Source organism: Thermobia domestica, chromosome 4 (assembly GCF_964235325.1).
Source record: "Thermobia domestica chromosome 4, izTheDome1.hap1.1, whole genome shotgun sequence".
Taxonomy (NCBI): Eukaryota; Metazoa; Arthropoda; class Insecta; order Zygentoma; family Lepismatidae; genus Thermobia; species Thermobia domestica.
The window spans coordinates 177061801-177075525 of NC_137457.1; positions in this window are offsets into that span (position 1 = coordinate 177061801).

The following is a 13725-nucleotide window of genomic DNA, read 5'->3' on the forward strand; positions in this document are numbered from 1 at the left end:
TGTTCTTGTGATGACAAATTCTATAGGAGCATTATCAGCTAGTGAACTGATTGGTTTGTATGTAACAACATGATTATCCAATATACTGGTTTGCGTTGGTTTTGTAGAAAAAATATCTATTTCACTTTTTACACACTCGCAGGATTGATGATGTAAGAAAGCCATGATGGTGATGATTTAATCAAAGATATCGTGTGATAACTTCCTGTTCTTACAAGACTGATTTTTCTTTGTTTTCTGTGTAAATTTCCTCTTTCCCTTCTTCTTGCGCTTGATGATGTGTAATGATGAAGGGTTAAAGATGGAATGATGTGTAATTCTGCTTTTACTTCCTTGATATCCAGATCCTAGCATATATTTCAGTTTATTTTTTGCTTTGTCTTGCAAGACGGATCTCGCTTCACCCATTCGTTGATGAAAGGTTTCGGTAATAGGTTGTATATCGACGATGACATCAGTAATAACGTTTGCTCCAGATTTTAATAATTCCTTTCCTATAGTTTTAGCTTTTTGTTTTACTAATGGCATCACAGAACGAAATAATCCTCCAAGGTAACTTCCAATTCCATGTCCAACCTGATAAGGGGATCCAACATAAATGTTTCCAGTTCCAGAAAGAGCTTGCTTTTGATAATATTGTAAATATGGATTATTCATATTTGTTGATGTTGACGCACTGGTCGAAAATGTAGTTTAACGAATACAGTTAAGAAAGTGAATGCCAGTGGAGAGCCTGTACTATCTCTTGTATCTATTTTGATGTGTTCAAAATGCATCTTCTCTATAGGCACATAATGTGGAGGATTAAAAATTTCTATAACACTACTTCCAAATGTATGATTCACAGGATTGATATTTATGATACGTAATAATGGTGCTAATGTATCTCCAACAAATACAGATTGAATTATATCACAATACACATACATTGTAGATGGAAGTCCTAAACGTAAATTTAAAATGCTTTGGCCTTGTTGCATATTCTTTAAATCAACGTTTGGATCAAATCATAACATCGCACTAACTCTTGGTGATAATGCAACGTCTACATCTATGTCTTTATGAAGACGTCGTGTAAAACAGGTATTACTCTCACGAGTATAGGAAATATGTAAATTTGTGAATCTGTGGTACGTATTAATTATCTTTATCAATTCTGATATGTCAGTGTAATAACGTACAGGAATAGTTATAAATTTCCATTCATCACTTTTTGCAGGTTTGTAAAAAATTTATTATTTTTTCATTAATATTTAATATTGAATAAAGAAAATGAATTTCAACAATAGCCACTTTCCACTTTTCACGGAATTCCATTCTTTGATGAAGTTTCGTAGTGTATGATGTTAAGGTGTTGTCAGGAAAATATTCCATAGAACTATTACTGGGAAGTGCAACGTAAAAATCTCCATCATGTTCCATTGTACTTCTCGATCTTCTTTACGGATGGTGCAGGTATCCAGGAATCGAAAGAAGAAGGATATCCTTTCCAATGAACAAGATATTCTTTTCTGCTGCCTTTTCTTGTTGTACGTATGATTTTATCTATGTAAAACGTCCTTGATAATGTCACAGGTTGTAATTCCTCTCTGTAAAATAATCCATCCAGTGGTTCCTTGTTTAAATCTTCAATTTCATAAACAGGTGGATCTCTTGATATTATCTTCTTCACTTTAAATATTTCTCAAGTCCAGATTTTCCATATATCCTTTACTAGTCCAATTTTACTAATTCGTACTGTATCACCAATCTTAAGATGTTTTGAGAAATTTTGGATTCTTCTTCTTCTTCTATATTTTATTATCATACTGATTATGCCATACTTGTAATAGGTTATTTTGAGAAACATTTGCAGTTGACATCATAATGCTTGAATGATAACCTTCATTGTATGATTTCACAAGAAGAGGTAATTCATTTAAATAATTAAACGATTGATATTTTGTAAAATACTTCCACATTTTTTGTTTTAGAGTTCTGTTAAAGCGTTCTACAATACTAGCTTTTATATCATGATTTTTAGTTGTAATATGTTTTATTTTGTTGTCCTCTAAGTACTTCTGTATTGTCTTATAAGTAAACTCACTTCCTTTATCTGTTCGGAATGTAATTGGTTTTCTGTCTATGAACACAATTTGCAATGCTTTTAAGACATCGTTTTTACTTTTAGATTTTAATGGCACAGCCCATGCATATCGACCGAAAGGGGCCGCGGTGGCTCAGTGGTAGAGCGCTCACCTCTGGTGCTATTAGTCTCGGGTTCAAACCCTGCTCCCGCTAAGTGAACTTTGTGGTGGACAAACACCGTGTGCGTGGGTTTTCTTGGGGTTCTCACGTTTCCTCCCACTTTCTTCATTCCACCATTTCATTCATTACTCATTATCACCGTCTCCTTTAGCCTAACCGGCATAACCGTGGGAACTAAAACTCAAAATTTCATTTCATTCATATCGACTGAACACATCTATCACTGTAAGAGTATAACGATATCCATCTTTAAATTTATGAAGAGATTGAAGATCATTAATATCCCTTTCCCACTCATCGTCAATGTTATTCACTACATAGAAATCTCTTTTAAAACGACAACGTACAGGTTTGTGTAACGTATATGTTGTTTCTTGCAGTAACCATCTTCTTATACAATGTATAGGAATTTTCTTCTTTGTAGCTATCCGCAATTTTTTAACAGTTGAAAACGAATCAGGATGTGAAGGGCTGTAGTAAGTCTTGCTTAACTGTTTGTTTACGGTTTCCACCTTGACCATACTGGACGTTTACAGGCACGTTTCCTTTTCTTTATAGGATATACTACTTTTTCCTTTTTTCTTCTGCTTCTTCGTAGTCTTCTGGAAACGCTTTCAGAGGTATTTTTTCTTTTGACGATGATGCTGTTGGTGATGCTTTAGTTCGTCGTAAAATATATGACAAAAGTTTTGGATTTCGAATAAGTTCTTGAGGTGTGTTATTAGAAGATAAATAATTACAAAATTTCTCCCATCCCGGTGGAGTTGTGTGTTTCCGTTGTCGGGACACATCAGAAATTAAATCTACAATGTGAGATCCTTCTAGTTTACCACCTCTGATGTAAGCAGTTCCTTTATTATCCCACGTGATATTATCATCATGTTTCAATCTATCAGTAGTAATTCAGTTCTTTTACGAAACATTTTGGGTAAAGATAAAAATATTTCTTCTTCTACTTCAGGCTTCTCTGATTTAGTTGACGTAATTGAAAGTGTCACAGGTTCCTTTTTTGTATTAAATGTAAATATTTTTGAAGAATATTATTATATTGATTCCACTTTTCTTCATCACTAAGTGATGATAAATGTAAAATCTCTTGCATTTCTTGATCCAAATTAGATTCACGTTTCTCCAGGGCTGATGATGATATGATGCTGGTGTTTGTATACGATCAAGAACTTCGGATGGAACTAAAATCATCTTCTTTGCGTGTTCCATTGCACTAACGGATAGTAAACTTGATAATGGACCAGCTAAAAACGGAGCTAATAATACCGGTAGGAATCCACCCTGCTGTTGCACTAATAAATGCTTCTTCTTGTTTTGGATGGAGTTTTGTTTCTTCACAAGATATCGAAGCGTCCTCTTGTGTCGCTTTAGTCTTGCTTTCTGTGTCTTTGTAAGAGGTAAATTTCCTTTTAATACATTATAACAACATTCGCAAATACTTCGAATCACTGAAGAGTCTGCATTGGCCAGTATAGTTTTACGTAATTTAGGATTTGCTTTGCTCAGCGTACGAAGATCTCCGTGTGTTACTCTTGGAGACATGATGTCAGAATGAAGAAACACAGTTTAAAACAGACATTATAAACACATCTTCTTCTATTACGTTGGAACATAAACGTAATTATAAATATCATCAGTAAAGATATTTGTTTGAAAACGAAGTTCATCTGGCGTATCCTGTTTTAAATCAATAAACAAATATACATATGATAACTTTATTGCGTCGTTGAAAATTTCTTGAAGAAATTTTGGATTCTCAGTAGTTAGTTGATAACTCAAATGTTTATTTTGTGATTTATCTCTTGGATTTTTAAATAATAGGAGATGACAACAATTGAAGCTCATATCTCTGCTTCCTTTTCCCTGATGAAATATGTTTTGTGTAATAAATAGTACACTAGGATTTCTATGATGAGAACCCTTTGTAAATAAATCAACTATATTGCCGTTCACTTCACACATTTGATCATCAATAATAATAAGATGTGGTCCAGTTAAAGGTAAAAAGTATTTTGTTCGAGGTAATAATTCAATAAATTGTACTTTTTTCGAAATTTCTCTGTATGCATTTTGCCATTTTGCATAGTACCAATAAATATGACGAAACGATGTATTAACCATGCGTGATAAATTGAACAGGAATCGTATTACAAAGCGAGTTTTTCCACATCCATTTGGTCCGGCAACAATACATGAAAAGGGATGTTTCCACGTCATGTCCATCTTAAAGAGTATGATCATTCTTTCTTCATACATATATTTATAAAGGGCCTTATTACATTTCTCTTTTTCTTTTGTTGGAAGTAGTATAGCCATGTGGAAGAATATCATATGAATTTGGTATTCTATGTCGTTTTATATAATTTATCTTATAAATTTTTGTTTCGGGCATGCTGACAATATTATGGTCTTTCCTACGGCAATTTTTTTCTCATTGGTAATTTTGACTTCAGTGGGACGAGATTCTTTTTCCGCATCCTCTTCATTAGCTACTATCATTTTCTTCATTACATCAAAATTTAGTTGTTTTGAAGATTCATAGTTTAATGAAAAGCCCCGAATCTTGCATACTTGAAACTCCTTCTTCGTACTCGGATCAAAAATACGTAATCCATAGTTCTTGGGTCAAGCCGACACATATTCTGAAATATAGGCCTCTTTACCATACTCGAGTACTTCATTTGTTAAATCGCCTAAAAAAGTCACCAGTTGGGAGTGTAGTTTCACCAGGTTTTTGCTTATAAATGACTGAATCTGAATCAAAATACAATACTCTTTCTTGCAGTTGATCTAAATACTTGTACAATTCTAATCTTGCTTGTGATGTTTTGTTTGCGGCTATCAGTGGCGGCGATTGGGCGTTAAAAATGGGGGAGCAAGACATGATCTGAATATTTGTATATCAGTGTTAATTTTCCTGGTTGTTTCTAACACTTTGACGAAAGGTTGTATAACTATTAGGATACTATCTTTTTCAGTGAAAATACCGTATATCATATTTCATATTTTATTAAGTAAATTGACAAGAGCAACGCAAGTGGATACTAGCTCTTTGTACTCTTAACCAACGAAGGTGTAAGAAGAGATTTGATTCCTTGCTCATGAACATCTTAAAATTCTGTCTGGAAAATTGTGTGATCAGATTATTTAATATCAAATGCAAAACAAATAAATAGAAAGAATAATAGGCCTATATTAATCATAGGAATAAATAATGAGGCTTGTTTTGCAAAAGTTGTATTGCAACTGGGGATTATTTAACAACTTATATTTTTAATTGCATACATGCAATTAAATGTATGTTTATTACTCTTATAAAGACAGTAAATACTAAAAACATGCTACGACATTTAAAGAAATACTGATTTTTGCAGCTCTCAAAACATGTTCATTGCCATTTTCACTTTCTTGGAATACATAAAAACTCAACAATACTTAGAGTGACTCCACACTCCACAGCATTTATACAAAATAATCTTGAAAATTTGAATTATGTTGAATTCACTAAATTTAATTTTATATACACTCGTACACCCCTAAACACATCACATCGTACACCCCTACGTATATTGCACTGCTAAATAATATACAAGTTAGTAGTTATTTCTTATTACTCTCTTCTTTAATTAATATTACATTTATTAGGAGAAAGGAAAAACATTTTTTGAACTGTCAAGTTTGGTGCAATTAAATAATAACTTCTGAAAGACTTTCTTTTCGAAATGTTTTCTCAATTTCAAAGCAGCTGAGTAGTTTGCAGAAATTGTTGCGTTCAAACGTAATTTTTGGACCATTTTCCGTAGCAACTAAAACGCAATTCCCGTAGGTTTCCTAACACCACGGGAAGACAAATAACCAATACGTACTCACGCAACGGCATATATTGTATGGCATCATTTTTTTCTATGAAGCAGTAATACTGCTATAACTTTACATTTCCAAATTACACTAAATACATTAAGGGATAACTTCAAAAAAGTGGGGGAACTGCCCCTCTTTGCCTGCCTAATCGCCGCCCATGGCGGTTATGACAACGTTTACTGTTGGTAGTGAACAGCAACTTCATCTGTGTATTGCCAATATACATATATCATATCATCATTTACTGGAAATATTTGATGATCGTCTATATCATGAGATGTTAATTTCTCATATAATTCCTTTGGATCATTAATAATGCTTACATGACCCATGTTCTCACGTTGTCCAAATTTTCCCCAAAATGAATTTAATATTAATTTAGCTAAACTCCTAAGTGCTGGATTATGTTGAATTTTATTTTCATCGAGACGTATTCCTTCCTTTTCATAAAACTGCTGAATGTATTTCTCCTTTAGCTCATCTGTTTCACACCATTTTGGCCATCCACTAGCTTCCGTTTTTGTTTTCAGGAAGGTGTTTCCGTACTCTGCAAATAAGCCTCCACTTTTTGTTTCTCCATCATATTGAACGACATCATATGCCCAAATTTCATGAATATCTATTATTTTCTATCCTTTTTTCTAATACTTTCCTTACTTCATCTGCTACCCATGTACCATGTAGAACTCGGTCTTCACCGCTGTGATTACAAGATGACTAGTTTAGTTCATCACAACATGTACGACAAAGTGAAAACATCAATCTATCATTTGATTTGTAAGGCAGTACTGCGTGTAAGAGGTAGAATACTTAGTTTAACTAATCCTTCAACTTCTTCAATGTTGGAAATATTTGAATCTCCAGGCAGATAGATAGTAGGATGACGAATTGGAAACTTCTTAGTCTTAGAGATAAACGGCTAAGGGATATAACATCTTTATATTGAATAGTTTCTCCTTCAGATTCTTGTGCCTTATGATACAAACCAATGGTATTCACACGTCCTCCATAAAAAGCGTCATGAGGATTTAATGGTGATTTCTTTATATGCGGATGATTACTAACATACTTCTTCATCTCTTCATTTCCTGCCAATTGTTTTTTTTAAATTCACAGCCCCATATTTCATGCACTTCACAGCCAAAATCTTTTAATTTTTGAATTTTCTTCTTTGTTGCTTCATATCGAAATTCCATGGTATCTGTAGCATTGTTATAGATGGGTTTATCTCTGTCGTTAGGGTAACAGTAGATACATCCATGGACCCAATCGCCAACACATTCCTGTGTTGAGATCTGTCCATACACCATCTACTTTCATTCATGCAATTCGTTTTTCCTTACTACGAGCAGCATTGGTAATTTGTATGTTTCTTGTTTTTTCTTCCCAAGCTATCCATTGTACTGCTTCAAATGATTGGACATCTCTCCATCGATACCCGTTCTTTGGTATAGTACCAATCGTATTTTCCTTTAAGAAATTTCTTCGATAAACCAAATTACATGCACTGGCGATTGTAATGCATTCAAGTAAGAGATTTACATTTGTTTCAGATTCAAATGTATTCATAAAGAAAATATATGCTTGGCGTAATACTTCAACATTATGTGCACAATATTTGATGAGTTCTTCTTTCATTTTAAAGGTATCCTTTCGATCTTCAGTATACCAATCGAAAAACCTGGGTCTTTCGTCTAGTTTCATGGTATCTGCTCCATAATATCTAATGTCTGGAAGTGTACCTTCATATTTTTGGTTCTCACGTCGATTGAAAAAGTGTGGGAAATATCCTTTGCACGATTGAAGACCAAATGCACCACTTAATTTACTTAAGGGCATAGGAAGAAAACTTAGTGAATCAATGAATGTTATGTTCCCTATTTTAAGAGATAGAATTTTCGCTCAATTCATGATTACTTCTGGAGTCCAATTCATCTTCTCAACCATGGTCTTAATGATGAAATGTGCATCATAGCCCTTAGAATTATGGGCTACACATGTTACTGATTTAATGTTTGGACGTGGCTGTTGAAGGTGTTTTAGAAAGTCTTCTATTACATTTTCTCCGTCAAACATATTTTCTCGTTTTCCACAAACAACACAATTATTTTTGATGTTGTTATTTTTATAACAACGGTAACATGTATGTTGACTAACCAAGACATTAGGTATATGTTCATATATATTTGCTTCCTCCTCCTCTATTTCCGTGTCTTGTGTAACTTCAATATTATAAAATACAATCATAGGTATCTTCTCCATGATAATTTTTTCATTGGCTTTTTTCAATTTTCTTCTTTCATTCACTTTCATGTAACATTCATGATTGGGTGGTACTATAGCATAGCAAATGTTGGAATAAGTTTCTCCACATACGTTAGAACATTTTTCTTTCACTACATAAATTTTCAAACACTGGCCACAACATTTCACAATGGAACATAAAGGCTTTTCGTTTTGATACGGCGCTGAGTTGTGATAGTCATAGCATGACTGGCCATAAAATTCTCGATTACAATCATTGCAAGTAATATGGTTTTCTTTAAAGTCACATGGTGGCTTCTGATGACAACGATAACATAGAGCTAGACAACATTTCAAATGTTCATGTTTGTTTTCATATTTGTTATAACAGCTTTCGCAATAATAACTACAGCTCAAACATGCTGTCAAGCTTTCAATGACGTAGTACTGGTTATTTATGAACAGTAAGTTTAAAGCAGTCCTCTCATTATCACTTGGTGGAGCTTCAAACATAACATCACTTCCTGAAAATCCCCTATACACTGTAATTCTATAATCCTTTAAATGTTCCTGAATTTTACGAATTTCAGGAATTTCACCACCGTGACTAAGATCTACACCGGCAGCTTCTCACAGAGTTTTTGCTTCTTTTTCTATGATATATTTACTTTGATTTTTTACATATCTATTATATTCAATTTGATTTCTTCCCTTATATTTTTTCAGTCCTATGGCAACGACGATTGCATGCGCTAAACATCTTGTACCTGTGTTCTTAATTGTGATATTACCACCTTTTGCCTTTACATATTAATCAGTATTCATAACATGTTTTTTCAAACGACCTTGTCCTCTTGGCATACGTACATGATGAAAATTCACGATGCAATCTTCATTTATAAGCAAAGCCGCATTACTTTGCAGTACTTTTTCATAACTTGTCCATAGAACTTCTGCTGAGAGATTTCTTGCTTCTCTGAACGATAACCGAAAAGGGCGATGTGTTTCTCTTTCATTTGTGATTGTTATTCCTACGTAATCATGCTGGTCCACATTAATCTATTAAAGCGCGTAGACTTGTTTCAATTGCAGTAAAAAAATTTTCACCCGCACGCACGGGAGCTAGGCGGAATCTTAACATTGTACCCTCCATATTGTATCCTCTGTATTGTCTTCTGCGTTCTTCTATTATATGAAATCTATTGTTTCCATCATTACGTCTGTTATTTCCAAATCCTACTTGCACATTTGAGTTTCGTTCTGCTTCAAATACGGATAGCAACTTGTCCATTCTTTTTTCTATTTCCTCTAAATCGATTTCTATTTCTGTAAGTACTGCATTAGCCTCTGCTAATACTTCCATAATTGATGAATATATTACTTCTTTTTGTGGTCCTTCTCCTTTTTCAGGATTACGAAATAAATTGGTAATCCATTTTCCTAGCTCAGTTTCGTAGAACTCATCTTCTTCTGTTTTTTTCTCTTCCTCATTGTAAGTCTCGCCTATTATTTGGGAGAATGTAAGATTTAGCAATTCTTCTTCTTCTTTTGTCCTTTCTTCGATATTTTCTTCTTCTTCTTTTGCTTCTTCTTGTAACCATTTTTTAATTTGGGAAATATGGTCGGATGCTTCCTCTTCTTCTTCTTCTGTTAACATTCTATTACCTGCACTTTCCAATATTTCTAATAGTTCTTTTTCTTCATATTTTTCTTTTTCTTCTAAAATTTTAATTTCACTAGCTGCATCTCTTTCTTCTTCTTCGGTATTGATGATCATCTCTTCTTATTTTTCTTCTTCTTCTTCTATGAGTTCTTCCTCTTTTTGTGTACCTTTCTTCATTTCATCTTCTTCCTTTCTTTCATGACGATCATCTTCTTCTATTCCGATTACGGCATCTATTTCTTTTAGAAGAACTTGCGTCTCTTTATTTACTACAATCTCCTCCTCTTCTTCTTCTATGTCGTTAATAAATGCAGTAATCTCTTTTAATAGCTCTTGAGTACACTTGTTTTCCATTTTTCTCCCCGGATGTAAATACATAATGCAAAACAAAAATTTCCCAATATGTATATGTAAATAGTGGATATATAAGTATTATTTCAAATAGAATATAAATAAAAGCGCTTTAAAAGAATATACGAATAAATAAGAAGAAGAGTTATATATATATATATATATATATATATATATATATATATATATAAGTAATGATTAGGAATGGATTACACGTATCTTTTATTTGTATTCAATCTAAAATAAAAAAGAAACGCATCTCGTTACCTATAAATATAAACAGTGTATATATATATATATATATATATATATATATATATATATATATATATATATATATATATATATATATATATATATATATTTCAATTCGTTATATGGAAAAAGTGGAAATTTTAAGGGAAAAAATAGCATACCTTTTAAGTAATTAAAATGAATTGTAACTTTTTTTTCGTATTCCACGGGAGTGAAACAAATTTATGTTCACAGTTTGCTTCAAGTGTGTTGTCTAATGTATAAACGTTCTGTACGTGAATTTTATACTTATTCTCTCAGAGTTTCAGCGACCACGAAAAATATGTATTTAACTCCAATATTATCCGTTTTACAACGTAAGGCGCATATTTATGGACGTTAAACTGAAATATTTCTTTCTCTCAACTCAATTCAAAGAGCCGTCCAACCCTCCCTTAGATGATGTGTTATTGAGTTCAGAGTATAATCATTAAACACAGAGACCCCGAAAACTATGAATTTGACACTAGTATCGATCATTTTAAATTATTTTTACATGCCGCGATACCAACCCTGGAGACCCCCAACTTCAACCTCCCTTAGAAGGTGTACTATCGAGTTCAGAGTATCATCATTGAACACAGAGGCCACAAAAACTATGTATTTGACACTAATATGAATGATTTTAAATTATTTTTACGTTCCTTGATAGCAACCCTGGAGACCCCCAACTTCAACAACTTTAGATGATGCACTAACGAGTTCAGAGTATCATAATTGAATACAGAGACCCCGAAAACTATGTATTTGACACTAATATCGATCATTTTAAATTATTTTTACGTGTCTTGTTACCAACCCTGGAGACCCCCAACATCAACCCCTTAGATTGTGTACTAACGAGTTCAGAGTATCATCATTGAAAACAGAGGGCACGAAAACTATGTATTTGACACTAATATCGATCATTTTAAAATATTTTTAAGGGTCTCGGTATCAACCTTGGAGACCCCCAACTTTAACCCCTTAGATGATGTGTTATTGAGTCAGGGTATCATCATTAAACACAGCGACCCTGCATGAGTGTTGTGGTTTGACCTCTCTCGTTTTATGGATCACGGTTGTTCGGTGTGCATGAGTCCCGGGTTGAAATCCCCAAAACGCCACGTCTTTGTCTAATACCATGACCAAATTTTGATAACTGTTTGGCTCTCTTGTCTGACTCCCCAGATCACAGACAGATATACAATTTATTTAAAACTATCATATGATATTATCAATGGTTAATACACACATATCTTTGCTTCGTCTTGTTTTGAGACCATGGCCAAATTTTGATACATTTTCGGCAGGAGGCCTCGCTGGCTCAGTGATAATGCGTTCACCTATGGTGCATAGGGGTCCCAGGTTCAAAATCCTGTTTCAGCCAATTGAACTTTATTGTGGACAAACGCCGTGTATGTGGATTTCCTTGGAGTTCTCGCGTTTCCTTCCACTTTCTTCATTCCAACATTTCATTAATTTCTCATCATCACCGTTTTCATTAACCTATCAGACATAGATGTGGGAGGTAAAACTCAAAGATTTCAAATCATGGAACGTAAAATTGAATGATTTTCCATTAGAATATTTTGCATAATTGTGGGACGTAAAACTCAAAGATTTCTTCGCTTCGTCTTGTTCTGAGACCATTGCCAAGTTTTGATACCTTTCCGGCTGGGGGCCTCGCTGGCTTAGTGGTAATGCGTTCACCTATGGTGCATGTTTGTCCCAGGTTCAAAATCCTGTTTCAGCCAAGTGAACTTTATTGTGGACAAACAACGTGTACGTGGATTTCCTCGGAGTTCTCCCGTTTCCTTCCACTTTCTTCTTTCCAACATTTCATTCATTCATTTCTCATCATTACCGTTTTCATTAACCTAGCAGACATAGATGTGGGGCGTAAAACTCAAAGATTTCAAACCATGGAACGTAAAATTCAAAGATTTCCATGATTCGGAATTCAAAGATTCCGAAGATAGAGCTTCGGAAAGAGTTACAATCAGAACAAGGAGTTTTCCAAGCGGAAAATATAAAGCGAATAGAAAATAGTAGAAACTGGATTAAACTAGATTTTGGGAGGATATGGGCATCCCAAGAGGACGAAAGGGTCCAAATTATTCTGCAAAACATAAGATTGGTGGACAATTTCAAGAATTGCTTTCCAATTGCTGATCTATGTTTTTGTATAGTATTAAAATGTATAATTTCAATACTGATCCATTTGAATGCCCACATACAGGGTTTACATTAAAATAAAGTATAAAGATATTATTACCCGAAAATTAACTCCTACTACGTTATTCAAAGTTTCTACATTGATTTTGATTTTGGTAAAGAATAAATGAATTTACTACACGGACTGAAATTATATATTCAGAAATCTACCGTACACAGTATGTTCAAAAAATATTGGGTCCGTGCAAACAAAATTTTCATTACCGCAACTTTAATGGTACATTACAGTCAATTATTAATTTTTCTGAATGCGAAGATAATATTTATGTAATTGGTATTGTAATTATCCCATTCTTTTATTATTATAATTATTATTATTATTATTATTATTATTATTATTATTATTATTATTATTATTATTATTATTATTATTATTACCACAGAAGGAAAGAAAGGTAACACAGTCGTAAGTACTTATAGGAACAGAAAAGATATACAGTGTGTCAGATGTTTCTTAAATTTACTCATGAAAGCAGTAATATTAATACGCTTACGCTTGCAGATAGAATTATCATTTTATGGCAACAAGGGATGAAATATAAATATCGGTTACATGACAAGAGTAATGCATTTTATTTCTAAATTATTATAGGTAGAAAGAAGAGGTGCCGTCTTCCCATGACTAGCGTGGAACGTTCGATTACTATTTGCACATTTTGCACAGGTAAAAACAATTCCTTGGAACTCATTTTTGGCCTATACAGCACTTAGGAGGTGTTTAGCCCTTATGTGTTCATCAATTCTTGTCCAAACACGTTACTTTCCAGACAGTTACGAATGAAGGTTGATACAAATGACGTAAATTTGTGTCGTTGGCATTTCGCCTGTGAAGGAAGTCA